Source organism: Equus caballus, chromosome 31 (assembly GCF_041296265.1).
Source record: "Equus caballus isolate H_3958 breed thoroughbred chromosome 31, TB-T2T, whole genome shotgun sequence".
NCBI classification, from domain to species: Eukaryota; Metazoa; Chordata; class Mammalia; order Perissodactyla; family Equidae; genus Equus; species Equus caballus.
The window spans coordinates 14,077,709-14,094,625 of NC_091714.1; positions in this window are offsets into that span (position 1 = coordinate 14,077,709).

The following is a 16,917-nucleotide window of genomic DNA, read 5'->3' on the forward strand; positions in this document are numbered from 1 at the left end:
CTTCTCTTGGGTGCCAGTCTCTCTTGCACTGCCTTCACCTCTTTTCTTCCCCCACTCTAGCACACGTGGGGTCTCGCACCCCAGGCTGTGAGCTCCTTGGAGGCAGGCCCTTCAAAACAGTGAAGTGTTGCTGCCCCCACCCCTAAAATACGTATGAGATGGATAAACAATGAATTCAAAGGAGTTGCCTGTCCTCTCTGGGTGTGGTAGAAGGAAATGCAATGGAAGAGGAGTATACAGATGATTTTGATTTAATTTGTTGTTTAATTTCTTAATTTAGGTGACGTTTTCATAAGTTAGCTTAATTTTATTGATTTATACTTTTTTTGCATGTTTGAAGTAGTTTATACTTCTGTTACTGATAATTACAATAGTGGCTCTGATGAGGATTAAAAATATGAATGAAAAAGTGAAATAATGACTGCAGATTCTGTCAAGAAACAGCTACAGAGGAAAAGAATATTATGGAGGAATAAAAAAAGTAATATAGGATTAAAGAGATTTCTTTACATGGGAGAGAGCAAGGGAGGGGCTTGAAGAGAAGGGGAGGATAAAGCTACAGGTGAAAAAAATGGAATGATGGGTGAAGCAAGCTGTATGTGTTGATGAAAGAAGATAGAATCCACAGCATAGATAGAAATGCTATGGAGGAAGGACAACCTTTCAGTGAGAGTCTCCCGGTGGCAACAGAAGGATTACTGTTCTTGCAAATAAGTTTGGTAAGAGATAGAAAGTTAAAAAAGAGTTCACATCTGATGAACTCTACTTTTTATTTTCTAATAAAGAAGTAATACACTGTGTCAAATGGAGTCTGAAGAACAGGTGGATGGAGCATTTCGTAAAAAGAAATTGACAAAATCTTCAACTTGGGAAATGATATATAGAAGGATTTCTGGTCAGGATGGGGGATTTTGCCTCTTATTTTTTGTTCCCTATTATTACAGTGAATGAATTGTCCACGCTCCTTTCTAAAGCCGGGTCTTCCACGGCACAGAGGGTCCCCACCTTCTTTCACTTACTCATGTAGTTATATTCTATGTCTCTCATATTATCAATTTTCCATTTTTCCTGTAATTTCACAAATATAGTACATTATCTCCCATCATTGAAGAAAAACTCTCCCTCGACCTCAAATCTCCTTTTAGTCATCATTCTTTTCCTGCTATCCATCACAGCAAAACTTTTGCGTGGAATCTAAAAAAGTCAAACCATAGAACCAGAGAGTAGAACAGTGCATTTTCAGGATCTGGGGGTTGGGGGAAATAGGGAGATGTTGGTCAAAGGGTACAAACTTTAAGTTATAAGAGGAAAGTCTTCTGGAGATCCAGTGTACAGCATGGTGAGTTCAGTTAATAATTCTGTGTAGTACACTTGAAATTTGCTAAGAGAGTAGCTCTTACATGTTCTCACCACACATACAGCAAAAAATGGTAACTGTATGAAGTGACGGATGTGCTAATTTGATTGTGATAATCATTTCGCAATAAATACATATATTATTAAATATATATTTAATAAATACATATATTAAATCATGTTCTATATCTTTTAAAAATCATGTTGTGCAACCTAAAAAAAAAAAATCTTCTCAAAAGTGTTAGCCAGACCTCTCTTCTTGTCTTCTCTCTCTCGTTCACTCCATCAAGCTTTTGGCCCCAATATTCAACTGAAATCACTGTTGTCAAAGTCGTTGATGTCTCTCTCCTTTTACTTATAATCTAAAGGGTATGTCTCAGATGTTATCCACTCAACCTGTCTGCATCTTATGACGAAGTTAAACCCTCCCTCCTTCCCGGGCCTTCACCTGGCATTCAGAAACCTACCCAATTGGTTCTCTGGCCACTCCTTCCCATCCTCATTTCCTGGTTCTTCCTCATCTTTCTAATAAAATATTTAAATGCCCCAGAGTTTAGTCTTTGGATTTATTCTCTACTCTGTCTAGATTCATTCTCTAAGTAATCACAACCAGTCCCATTGAGACATTTAAAATTTTGGTATTTTTTTCACTGTGGATTTTTACATTTTTTTAATTGTTAAAATATTATTTATCTTGATTACTAAAGTTTCAGTGCCCTTCTCTTAAATTCTGCACTGAAGGCGAGTGCCTTACTCACCTCACACTAGTCCCAGACGTATTAAACCCCATCTATTTTCTAATGATTTTCATATTTCTATCTTCCTCCTCTGAATTCCGGATTCTTATATTGAATTATCCTATTGACATCTCCATCTGCCTGTCTAATACACATCTCAAGAACTTAACATATCCAAAATTCACTCTTCATCTCCCTACCACCAACAGCTTGTACCAGTCTTCCCCATTTCAATAACTGTCCATACTTGACCAGTTGCAGGAATAGTGGGATTCTACTCATGATATCTGGGTACGGTCAATTGTGTGATATTGCATTGTTTCTCCACATTTATTCACTTCCTTCTCTTAATCTGCCCATCTTTCATCAGAGAGTACAGTTAGCATTAGATCTCTTTATCTCTTTCAAGCAGAGTCTTTAATACCAGCAAGCCCTTCCCTACTTTTCTTTTTGCTGAGGAAGATTTGCCCTGAGCTAACATCTGTGCCAATCTTCCTCTATCTTTTAGTATGTGGGCCACAAGCACCACGTGGCCACTAATAGAGCATAGCATCTGTGCCCGGGAACTGAATCTGGGCTGCCAAATCAGAGTGTGCTGACCTTAACCACTAGGCAACTAGGGTTGGCTCCCTCTTCCCTACTCATAAATGCTCATGATTACATTGTTACGTGTCCTCTCATCTCCCAATATTTTTATATCTTGAGATTTGGGAGACTTAGAAAGTAACTGTCCCCCAAATTCTAAGAATTCCAGGTCTATATTATAACATATATTGCCATAATACTTTCATATGCTCTTCCTTACAAGCTAAAGTGCATTTCATCTTTACCCATTTTTGATAAAAGTAATTAGTGCCATTATATTATAATATTTATCAATGACATAGCACCTATAAATATGACTATTTAAAATTTTTTAAGGCCAAATTCAGTAAGAAAAATATTATTTTAAAAAGGTTATAAATACTTCTCATTATGAAAGATGAATTGATTTTTGTAATTCTCTTTTATTCAAGTTTTGATACAACAATATTGTTCTGTGAATACCTCCCTTCCTCATGTCAACCATGGGAGTAATTTCACACTGTATTCATACATAAATAGACTCATTTAACACGAAATGAAACTAAGCAATGTTATCAGACTCAATCCTTGCACACCACATCTCTGGCATGTGCTATTTTTCCTGCAGTGCTGTCATTTTACTTTCAAGGCAGAGGTTAGAGAACATTTGATGATTGATTGAGCCTGCCCAAAACAAATCCACCATGTGATTACTTACTCCTGTATAATATGAGTGTCATGGGGAAAATAAGATAAATCAATAGTTGTTTTATTTGAGGATATTTCTTAGAGCCACAACATGTGGGTAAGCAGGTATCGTTTTTGTTTTGACAATAAGAACAGTGTTTTGTTGAACCAATTTTACTTAGTAATTGTCTGAAAATTTTTTTTCCTTTCCAAGTATATTTGCTCTTAGAGTATCTACCGTACAGTGTAAACATCTTTATCTTCTCCTTGGCTGTTTATTCATTCACTTATGTTCTCAACTTTTTGTGCTCCCGCCCCTCAAAACAATGGTTTCAGCAATGGTTTGCATTTCACATTGTTTTTCTCTCTCTTTCTCTTTCATTTACACCCACTGATTGTTTTTCTCATCCCATCTGAGCAGATGTCATAAGAGCAAAGATGATTGGTAACAAAAAATGTCAACTGTCTCATGCAAAATAAGTGTATTTATTAATTGTAGGCAAATGATACAATAGCAACAGCAGAAGCTAACTACATAGAGCAGGAAAAAAACGCATCACTCTGAAGCAGTCGGGCAAGCCATTGGCAACTCCAAGCTCCTACCCAAGCACCCAGTTGTTAATTTTGTCATCTGACAGCATTAGAAATTCCCTCAGTTCCTTTGTGAAAGCACTAAATTCTTGCTCATGGGTCAGAGTCGAACAAAATAGTGAGGAATCTCTTTCAATTTGTATTTTCAGCATCTCTATATCATTCCTAGAAATGTATGCCTGTGGGGAAACAAAAGGTAGCTTAGCTTTTTGCACTTAACATCATTTGTCCAAGCTAAGTTCTAACAAAAACGTCCAGAATATTTTAAATGTAAACCTGATCATCAGAATCCCAGAAGCATCTAAATGAATGCCTGATGATCTTATAACCTATTGATTGATGACTGTTAAAGTTTTGACTACTGACTATTTGACTATTGACTATACCGTAACATTTTGACATAACAATTTCTGGCAGAAATAACTCTCATCTGGTTGTGATGCATTTCACAGGAGAGTTAAACTTGTTAAACAGTTTTATGATTTCACTCTATTGATGTCTCTTTAGACCCTCTAATAACATTTGAAAGCTCTAAATATTATTCTCTCAAGCTGCTGAAACAATTCATTCAGGAATTCAATGACTGGTAACAAACACACCAGGTACCCTACTAGGAACTAAGAATAAAATAGCAATAAAATAATAAAATTAATTTTCATGCAGGAATCTATAATTTAGGGGAAGATATAGACACTGGAGCCTGAAGAAATGTTTGCAACTTCAAGGTGAAAGTACCAAGCAAAGCTAATGATGATCCATATCAACACACAATGTTTATTTTATTTTTAAATTTACGGAATTAAGAAAAATTTATACAACTATCCAGGTAATAACAAACAACTTATGACAAAGAAAAATAAAAAGTTGGGTTGGCCATCGGATGACTCACCCACTACAACAAACGCTAGAACACATTTCAAGCGGACAATATTTATTATAAAAACTCTGTTTTAAGTTGAGCTATTATTCATATGTGAGGACATTCTTAGACATAGTCATTGATGCATGAAGTTCCCATGTAGTCTCATAAATAAAAACTTGTCAATTAAATATTCCAGAGGAAACAAAAACTAATAAAAATAATGATCTAAACAGCAAAGAAAATGTGAGATTAAAAAAAAGTGGTCAGTGAAATCAGTAAAATCGATCTAAAGTCTAATAATTATATTTCAATGATTATAAATAATAATCCTTCAAAATAATGAATAATCGTTTAAATATTAATATATATCTTGGAGGAAATATACATTACACAAAAAAGAAATTAATGATAATATTGAGCTCACAACTGTCTCATAGAGTTGTTTGTAAGGATTAAATTATTTAATACATTCAAAGTGCTTAGAGCTATGAATGGCATATAGTAAATACTTAATAAGATAAACTCTGATGACTGAATAATGATGATATGATATTACCATTCTTTAATAGACCAGATTATCTCAATAAATCCAGGGTATGAAATGAAGGGAAGGCAGAGCATTTTACAATCTTATAGAAGAAGAGATCCATTGTATCCAAACTCATCTGGGCCTCAGTATTACCCAATCAACCTTTTCCTATCCCTAGACAACTCTCTTTCTGAATCCCCAATGGGATAATTTCAAATATTTATCCAACAATCTCAACATATCCTTCATCACTCTGAAATAATATTGCTTCTTTTCGCACAGAGAAAATCATGCAGCAAACTCCATATGGAAACTTGCTTAAATTTTACAAAAAAATGCTTGTTTGTACCCGCAACCATTTTTTCTTTCTTTCTTATTCAAAAGAAGAGGTAATTCTGCTACTGTGTAAGTAGTTTCGATAATCTTAGGGGATCACTTTACCAATTGTACTTTCAATATTTCCTCTTCGGTATCTGATATCTTTTGATCAGCGCTGAAATGCTTAAGTCTTGCCTATTTAAAGTCATAATAATAATTTAAAATCTAGGCCACTATCACCCTATCTTTCCCTCTTCAGCCTGTCACAGTGGAGGCTCTTGAAAGAACTTTTTGGGGACGATGTTAGGAGGGACCAATAAATATCACTCCGTATGCTCCAGGGTCTATGACAAATCTAGAAAACAAGAGTGAGCAAGCTGAGAATCAAGACATCACCTGCACTTTTACCCATTATTGCTTCTGTACTCTACAGCCCTGCTATTGTTAAACATTCCCTTTGTTTATGTTCATTTTATAAATGCATCACTATATTTAAAAGAAATCAATAAATTTCTTGCTATTTTGAAAATGTGTTTAGTGGTTTTCATAATTAGTCTATTTTTTATAATTACTCTTACAGATTATCTGAAAGATATGGAGCATAATTTTAATTTACTGAAAATGCTTTTTCTCTCTCTGGTTGAAACTAAATACATGCAGACAGCAGAATTGATTTTACTCCCTACAAAGAGGCTAATGAACATTTCTGGATTCAAGGAATAGCATAATCTCCAACCAAACATATGTTTAAACATCGCAGAAACATAAAAGAAAAAACAACAATATTTGGCACATACGCACCAAAGTGTTTTGATACAATTATAGAGGAACATTTTCATATTTAACAACTTGTGTGAAGTCTTATAAATAAAAGGTTGGGTTTGTGTTTTTTTTTAGTATTATCTAAGAGAGCCATAAAGAGAGCCATAAACACAGGAACACCCAATTTTGGTCTTGCTTATTAACAATCACCCTAATGGTTTTCTGAGAGATTTATATCCATGCAACATGAATAGAAATCAAAGCACAAATATATACTTAACTGGGATAACGTCTGGAACTACAATTTTGATGTGTGCTTTGAACCAAGATTAACTCGGGCCTTTGCTCCCACTAAAACTCACATATAATTCTTGGGACATTATTAACAGCCTTTGGTTAGCCACATGTAATAAAAAAGTCAAGGCAGGTGGAAAGAGAGAAGACACACTGGCCAATTTACCACAAGGCCAGGCCACCTTAGCTGACATGGCAATGAGATGTGATAAAGAAAGAACTGTCTCATCCTTCTGCACTATCCTCTCAATGCGCAAGGACTCCAAGCACTAGAATATGCTACACAGGCAATATTGTGAAATTCTGCGTCAAAGACTAGAATTCCTTCTGAATGAGAGGACAAAGAAAGAACAATGGAGTAAGCAGCACTAGTGGCAGGCAGAGACACTATCCCCCTATAGAAAAATTGCATAATACAAAATTGTGCAAGAAAACAATTACTGCCATCCCCCTTTGTCCTACGTCTTCTGTTCCATTAGTCCTTAGCTCAGACCGTTATCATAGCAGATTCTTCAGTTTATGCTTGTATCCAAGGCTTTATCAGTGTAATTAAGCCTGCATTAATAATGCCACTTTTTAAAATAATTTTTCTCCCAATGTAAATACCTCTAATCAAGAAGTTTCCGACTTGTGTTCAGAGATTTCTTTCATCCCTTGAACCTTCCTTCCACTGAAAGCCAACGAACATTTTTTATACCTCCACTAACAGCTAATGGCGAGTGGGATCTAAGATTCAAGAGAGAATATTGAGCAGGGAAGAGAAATGTGGCCAATGTGGTCTCTGAGTTAGGGATATGTGGGGAGTAACTCAATGACCAGAAGTTAAGGAAGTTTGGTTTACAGGGATCGTTGGGAAGGCTTCTTGAAAAGTGGAGAGAAGACAGAAACAGGAGGAACTGAGGGCAGAAGTTTTCCAAAGGCTTCTTTTTTCTTTCTAATTATTTTCAAATGTTTATGAATGCAGATGCGTGGAACACATGAATTTTGCTTCATCAAAACCTTGTGAAAAGGAGGGTGGAGATGGATGTCCCAAGTGGCCATTTTATAGAGAGTTGAAATTACATGAGGAGCTAAGGAAAACAAAGTGAAATACTACCCAATTTGAAACATATTTAGAAGGCTGAAGGGCAACAAAGAAACCAACACACAATTCAAAAAACCAGAGACCATAAACCAAAGCTTTAGATAAACCACAAATAAAAGGAAATCAGAGCTTCAACTGACATTAAGTGCTGCAAAAAGGATGTCAGCTTCAGATCAAGGAGTTGTCCCTAAAGGTAGACATTTCCATATGAAATTAAAAAAAAATACTAGTTTCAACTGTACTCTCCTATGTAAATGACACCATAAGAGATGTACAAATGAAATACAGTAATAAATACATAATATAATACATATTACATTTAAAGTAGCACATCAAAAATTCTAACAAGTAAAACAAAGAATTTAGATAATAAATTTCACTGGGTAAAATAGTATTTTTAAAAATATATCTTGAAATCTAGACCTGGTTTTATTTATTTTTTTAAAGCTTCATTGTTTTTTTCTTTTCTTTCTTTCTTTCTTTTTTTTTTTTTTTGAGGAAGATTGGCCCTGAGCTAACATCTGTTGCCAGTCTTCCTCTTCTTCTATGTAGGACACCTGCTACAGCATGGCTTGATGAGTGGTGCATAGGTCTGCGCCCAGGATCCAAACCTGCAAACCCCGGGCCGCCCAAAGTGGAGTGTGCGAACTCAACCACTCTGCTACAGGGCTGGCCCCTAGACCTGGTTTTAAATACAACCTAACAGAAGCATTGAGTCATATTTAGAACTTGCTTAAATCATAGACTATTAAACATAGAGAAAGCATTTTTAGCTCTGTTGTGCTATTCCATAGTAAACCTTAGACAATTTAGAAAATCTTACCCATTTTAATATAATATCACCCTGAGAGAATCTTATTAGAAAACATATTACTCAAATGTGCTCAATTATCTAAAATAATTAGAATGATACAGTTTACAAGTGTAAAGAGTTTAGAGCTAATTTTCAGCAGGTATGTTAGACTTACATTAATTTTTCTAAGTCACAGAATAAATAAAACCAAATGAGATTTCTACAAAATTTACCATTACTAATTTTAAATCACCCCCCCTTTAATTTACAACAAAATTAAGCATTATTCTAAACAGCTTTTTTAAAACTGATATGTGAATGTTCGTCTATTTATCTCAATCTGTTAGCAGTCTTAAAGAAGATAACAATATCTTACCTTCACAGAGTGATTATCGTGTTCTGGGTACTGTTCTCATAAATTTAATCCAAACAGCTACCCTACAATGAAGGTAGTATTGTTATGCCCCTTTGACAGACAAAGAAGCTGAGATTCTGAGAATACCTAAAAGGACACACCTGGGATTCAAACGCAGGCTGATGTGCTACAGAGGCTGATGTCTTAATTCTCTCATTATATGAATGGCCTCTCCAATGATATTGAGTGAAGAATAAAGAATAGGTGAATAAAGTAGGGACTGTCCTTTCCAGAGATACCAAAGTTTTCTCTAATTACCTGGTTTGGCACTGGATCTAAAATATTTAATAGTCACTATTATTTTGCACGTTCTTTTTATCTAAATGATTACTTCCAAACTAACAATCCAGAGCCTACATTCTCTATACAAATGCCTCTCTAGAGCGCTCTCTCCTTCTCTGAACCTCTCTCTGTCTCTGTCTTTTTCTGTCTCTCCATGCCTCTCTTTGTCTCTCTGGCTCTCTCTCTCTTTCTCTTTTTTAAACACCACTGATGAACTCAAGTGTTCCGAGTGAAGAACATCTTGGGTATGTGTAGCATATGCACTGAAACTGATTATGAAATGGTTACACACAATGGACCTCAAATAGAAGAGCTGAGGGAGGACTCTTACTAGAAGTACAAAGGGTCCTAAATTATTGTCTCTGCCCATTGGGAAGCTGTTTTTAGATGAGAATTTAAGGAAGTCACTCTCCCCGTCAAAACTAGTCAAAAATGACTCCTAGGACCGGCCGGTGACGCAGCAATTAAGTGCGCACATTCCGCTTCAGCGGCCCAGGTTCACCTGCTAGAATCCTGGATGCGGACGTGGCACCGCTTGGCAAGCCATGCTGTGGCAGGCATCCCACATATAAAGTAGAGGAAGATGGGCATGGATGTTAGCTCAGGGCCAGTCTTCCTCAGCAAAAAGAGTACAAGTGGCAGCAGTTAACTCAGGGCTAATCTTCCTCAAAAAAAAAAAAAAAAAATGACTCCTATATTATGACATGAAGAACAGAGTCCTTAGAAAAAGAACATTGTCCTCTGAAAAAGACATTGGTTCAAGACACAGCAGAAAGAGAGAGAGAGAAAGCAAGTGAGCTCTAAAGTTAAATAAGAACAGAAATAAACAAGCAAAACCTTCTTTCTCTGGGGTAATTAGATATGGGTAGTGCAGCCAGTACATTACCGAACAATGTATACAAGAGAGTCACAGAAGGGAACACACAAATGGCCTATAAAAACACAAAAAGTTGTTCAGTCTCAGTGGTAATCAAGGCAAAGACTGATTAAAACACAGATTACAGTTAGGTCAAGAATACCAATTAGAATGCTTAGCCTCCTTTTCTTTTGCTCAATTAGCTCTCTTTCCTTAAGGACTAACTTTTCTGTTCATTCATCTTGGTCTTTGTTTTTGTGCTGTTGCTCTCCTTCAAAAGTTTGGTAATCTTTGAGTATCAGTTATGTCTCTGAATGAAGTCCTTGGTTGCTGCGTATAGGTGGCTTGGGCCTTTTCTATTTCTGTTATGTAAGCCTGTTTCCTATTTCCCAAGTAACCCTCTCGAATTGGAAGGCTGATGGTGAACTCCATGTGTGTGGAAAGAGGACAGCTCAACTTTATTTAAAGGACATGGGTGTGCCTTGAGTTGGGTTCCTTGGAAAAACACTTTGAGATGGGGTGTTACATACAGATGGCTCCCTGGAGGAGGTGAGCATGGTTGCACTGAGCAGAGATAGGAACTGATTCACAATGCAGTGGCAAATGGCACCTTGGGCGATCCTTCAGGGAGCTGTAGAGCTGGGATGGCCCTTGAGAGTTGTCCCAAATTGAGGCAAAGGGAGAGGACTTTGTATGTCTGAAATAGTCATTAGCCACTGACTGGCCCTAGGAGGGAGTGTTACCTTGGGCAAGCCAGTTCCCTTGGGAAATCTCCAGCGAAGATTTGACAATGAGCCATCAGCCCCAGATATTTTCAGCATTTGGGGGATAAATGTGTCAGTTCGGAAGAGAGGATCTGGTTATGACACCATCCACTAGGCCAACCATTTGTATCTCTCAACTATACTTGCTTTTTAAAGTAGGTTCCTGACTGGAGAACAGATTCTTCAGGATACCGATTAGTCTGCTATCCTGGGGAATTTACAGAAGAAATGTTAGTAGGACAGCTTCTACTGCTGCAGTCAATCTTAAGCTTATAAGTGATAATCATCCTCTTCCTTCACCATCCATTCTATATTTCCCTTACTCTTTGCTGGCACCTGCGTTGTTACAGGGTAGATTCATAAAGGGTAAGCCGTCTTGGCGGATGCCTGCCACACTTGAGGCCTCTGTATAATCTTTAAGCAAGTGAGGTCACTATCTTCTAATAAGAGTCTAATGGGTCACCTGTGCAGGCTTAATGGCTTCAGAGGAATCTACTTGTAGCAGACATCCCCATCTGAAGTCATAGGGCCCCACTCCATTCTATAAGGGACTTACCCTTGGCTTAGAAGCCCTGACAGTTTTGAAAGTTCAGCCTTCTCTGAATCTCTGCTACCCTCGTGATTACGTTTTAAGCCAGCTCTTCCCATCTGTGTCTGCTCCTAGTGCAGGAGGTTTTCCTTAAGTCCTGCAAAGGGACTCTATGGCTTTCATATTTTCCTTAGATCAGCAGTGAATCATCATCATTGTTCAATAAACTCTTGAATCAAATGTACTCAGCAACTGCCTCCCAATTTCATAGTCCTTATACTTACCCTTTCCATCACACTTCTCAAGCACCAGAGATGCTGAGCATCAGCCAGTGCATCCCCTCCACCAGTAACACATCCCAGTTCAACACTGGTGAATATTTTGACAACATGCCAGAGGTACCATAGTCTAATTTTCCACCAATAATGGAGTAATCATTTCCAGCCAGTTGATAAAAGACCCAGCACCAAAATAGTGTATAATGTCTGTTTCCTACACCAATCCTGAGACTAAATATATTGGCTTGGGTTCCATGGTAAGACATGCCAAAGCATGGAATTGCATGCAGAAGATTGATTAGGGTGTGCTCTCAGGAGAGAGACTGAGAAAGTGAAGGAGAACCTAGGGGAGAGCTGACCCTCGATGTGGTTGTAAATGAACCCTTGGTTGATCCTGTGGAGATACTTGGAGCTGAGATGGAACTCTAAAATAGTCTCAAGTTGAAGCAAGATGTCTGAGACATTTTATCTCTGTATCAACCAGTTATTAGCCCTATACCACACTCTTGCAGCGGTTTAAACTTTGAGGATGACGTTTCTCTGCTTTTGAGAACAATTCCCTGAGAAGAATACAGCAGTGACATTTCAACAGCCAATATTCTCAGCGACTGGGGGCTGGATGCATGGACCTTAAGCAGGAAATCTAGGGGGAAACACAATAAACTACACATATATAAGTGAAAATTTCATGAGTGTTGATGTGTGAATACACCATGGAAACTGTTACCACGATCAAGATAATGAGCAGATCGATCAATCTCAATAGTTTCCTGTTGCCCTTTTGTAATTCTCTCTCTCTCCCCCAACCCAACCCACCCCAGGCAATCATTGATATCATTTGTTGACGCTATAGATTCATTTTCTATAATTTTATGTAAATGGAATCATATAGTTAGTACTCTTTTTGCCTAGCTTCTTTTACTCAATATAATTATCATGAGTTTCACCCATTTCGTTGCATTTATCAATAATCCATTCCTTTTTGTGTGTGTATGTGTTTTTCTTTGATTTCTTTTGGTTTTTTGTTTGTTTGTTTGTTTTTGAGGAAGATTAGCCCTGAGCTAACAGCCGTGCCCATCTTGATCCACTTTATGTGTGGGATGCCTACCACAGCATGGCTTGACAAGTGGTGCATAGGTCTGTACCCAGGATCCGAACCAGTGAACTCCGGGCTGCGGAACCCTGGGCTGCCGAAGCAGAACATGTGAACTTAACCATTGCGCCACCAGGCTGACCCCCACGTTTGGTAATTTTTGGTTGGATGCCAGGAATTTTGAATCTTAACTTGCTAGATGACACGTATTTTTGTATTACTATACTTATTTTCTAGCTTTGTTCTAGAAGACAGTTAAGTTAATTGGAAATTGATCCCTCCAGGGCTTACTTATCTTTGTTAGATGGGACTAGAGAAACTTTAGGGCAAATTTTTCCCCACTACTGAGGCAAGAACTTTCCTAATGTTCTACTTAGCATTTCATGAATTATGTTTTTCCTTTCTGGTGGGAAATCAAATTCTTCCTGGCCCCATATGAACTCTGGGAATCATTTCTTTTGTTTCTTTTAGGTGTTTCTTTCTCTTGTCTCAGGTAATTTTCTCACATCCATGTGCTAACCAGTACTCAGCAAAAAGATTGAGACAAACCCTGGACAGATCCACAGATCTCTTTCTCTCTGTCCTATTGTACTCTGCCCTTTAAACTCTAGTTTCTTTGAGCTCTCCAGACACCTACCTCTATCTTCTTTTCTCAGAAAGATCGCTGGGCTCCACCTTGGCTCACTTCCCTGCTCTACTGTCAGTAAACTGGGCAATAAGCTGAGGCAATTGCAGGATTCACCTCATTTATCTCTCCTGTCTCAATGATCACTGTTCTGCACTGCCTGATGTCCAATGTCAGAAAATCCTGTCAAATGTTTTGCTTTTTTTAGATGGGAAAGTAACTCTGGCTCCTGTTACTCCATCTTGTTTAAAATAGGAAATCTATTATAGGCTTTTAATATATTTTAAAGGAAATCTTGCTACTCCAAGTCAGGCAGTTCAATTTCCTTAGTGTGATGGTTTTCAAAAGGTAGGGCCAAAAGGAAAATTATGGAGAAACTTGTTTAAAATGCATATCCTAATGTCTTGTTCCCAGAATTCCAATTCAGTAGATCTGGAGTGGAATTGGGTATCTGAATTTTTAATAGGTCCATCATGCAACTCTGATACAGTGTTTAACAGAACGTAGTTTGAGAAACTTGCTTTGTGATTATTTTTCCAGTTTAACTTGGGCAAATGTGGCTCAACTGCATGCATGAGGCGGGGAGGGAAGAGAATTTGGCAGTATTTCCGTTGTTAATCCTTTGACTAATTGTCGTGATTATATCCCTGTTTTTCAATCCAACCCTGAATGCCTTCTTATCCAGAGTTTGGAGCTTCTCCATAGATGAGCAGAAAGAAAAAGAGTTTTCGCATGCCATCTAGCCATTCTCTGTGCTTGTTCCATGTGGCTGCCTCTGCTTTTGATTGTCATTGTGATCCCATCTGCTCTCTATCTTCCAGAAATTTTTCAAAAGCTCTTCACTGCTAATGACCTTTGACTCATTCTCAGATTGCTATGAATCTATTTCTTTATAAATATGTCATTGTCATTTTCAATTGAATTTGTCGGGGAATAGAGTAAGGACAGACTCAATTCACTATCTTCTACAGGAAGACTTGATTTTTAAACAGCATGAGGAGTAATCTTTTAAATCTTTTAAAGTAAATCTGATTATTTGAGTGAGGAATTTCTGCATGTTTCCAACAAGGCAACATTTGTATGTGTTACTAATAATATTTGCATTTTCTATAGTGATGAATCCATTTTCTAACATTACATATTACCACTTCATTTTATCCTTAAAGCATCCCTATTATAAAGATTAGTATTTTTGATCTGTTTTACTAAGGTACGTTAAATGACTTTCTGAAAATTACACACAAGCAAGAATAAAATTCCAAGTTTTTCTGATTTTAAGGTCACTGAGGTACTCATGTGTTTTTGCTTGTTGTTTATGGTTTTAAAATCATACTAATTATAGAAACATTGCTGCTATTGAGGTCAATATTGCTGAAAAATTTTGAGGGTGAATATAATTAATTCTATTGGGCATTTTTATTCATCCTACTGATATAAATAGCTTAACTTGTGGTCCTATAGTGATTACTGTATGCTAGGCATCAGTGTAAGTGATTTCCATATACTAATTCATTTAGTCTTCAGAAGAACACCTTGAAGGATGAATTATTACCATTGAGATTTTACTGATAGAGAAACTAATGTACAGAATAACTCAGGTCACACAGTTAGAAATTATAAGAGCTCAGATTCAAATCTGGGAAGTTTGCTCCCAAATCTGTGCTTTTAACTACTAGACTTCACTGCTTCTTATATTGAAGAATTCTCTGTATATAATCTAGAAAATCGCTTTTTACTTCATCAGTTCCATATTATAAATAATGTCGGAGGACACTTTAAACAGTCTGCGTCACAAAAATACAATTCCACCAAACTTCTGATTGTTCTCATTAGTGACATTAACTGACTCTCATTTTTGTAGCCACTGTTACTTTCAGTCATCTTCTTGTCACTTAGGACTTAAGTATTAGGTTTCAATATCAATCTCCTTTACCAGTCAAGAAGCATTCTATTAGAACCTTAAATTGCCTTAGCAATAAAGACCAAACAAAGTCCACTTAGAAAATTAATATTCCAGTATTTCATGGTTAAAAAAAATGGTCTTGTGTGTGTTTAAGCATGATTGCTTACCTTGCTCTTTGGTTTTGATCCCACCTTCCCTTTTAATCAGGTTTTACCTTATGACTACAATGTGTCCAATAGAGTAGTTGACAGGTGACATTATGAGTACCAACTTTAAAGAATCATTTAAGTTTTGTTAAGAGACTTTCACCCTAAGATTGATTAAGGGCATATCTCATCTTGGATAGATTTGCAGAATTGGCACAATAAATATTCATGGAGCCTCCTGCTAATGAAAAAAATGAGCAGCATACTGCACCACAGTGACTCTTGAAAAAACATTATGGGAAATAAAAATAGCCATATTGTAGAAGAAAAGCTAACGGTTAGTACGATTACCTGTATTCAGATTTATCTAGAGAAAGCAAGCTTCATAAATCACTAATATTGCAAAATAAACAATAGCTGGAGATAAGCTAATGTTGAAGGAAAAATAAGTGAGGAATGGAAAGTTCCTTTATATTCCTTTTGTACGCCACACGTGCCCTGGAGGGCTAGAGCTGGCCCATTTCAAGGAGGATACCCCTCAATTAAAGAGATACATAGATGAAAAACCAGGAGACAACTCTTACCCAGGATTAGGAGGGATTTTTCTACAATCTTCCAACAGTAAACTATTTCCTACGGTCAGCATACTGTTATAGCCCTATACAGTGATTTCCTGGGGCTCTTTTGCTTACGTAGCAGCAGCACCCAGCATTTGGCAGGGGCCCACCATGTGATAGGAATTCAAAAACAATTGTGGAATACATAAATTTATATTACTAGCTTTGAAATTAAATAAATGTGTTTTTGAAAAGTAAAAAGTAGTGAAAAAATATATTTTAGAAGATATTGACTGGGATAAACATATTACTTTAAAATATAGGGGTTATTCCTTCTCCATTTTCCTTTCCTAATGTTTATTGCCTCATGAGATACTATCTTCAAGTCGCATCTGAATGTACTTCCACTAGCCTGTTCGTAAGTAAGATCTAGTAAGAGGTAAACATCTGAGTGCGTATTTCCAAATTTATAAGTATACCAAACTTTTTAACTTGGTCCTTAAACAACAAAACACAGAAGCATCTGCTTGTCATATAATGTTACTAAAACATGATTTTGGCGCGATGAGTAATTTTTCCAGGAATGAATAGAGAGCTAAATGTAAAATATGCCAGATTTTGTGAGATAGCTCAGCTCTTCAGAACTATAATAATTTGTAATTTTTTTAAAGACTAAAACAAAATGCTATTATAAGCTGTCAGAAATTCAAGGTATGCAATTTAATTGTCTGCTCATATTTTTTTGTTGTTTAGTTTCCTTGTTAACCAGCCATCTTTATGTTTGAGAAAGTCTTTTATTTTGTTTATTTATTTATTTGTTTGTTTATTTATTGAGGTAACCCTGGTTTCTAAGATTATATAAATTTTAGATGTACATCATTATGTTTTGATT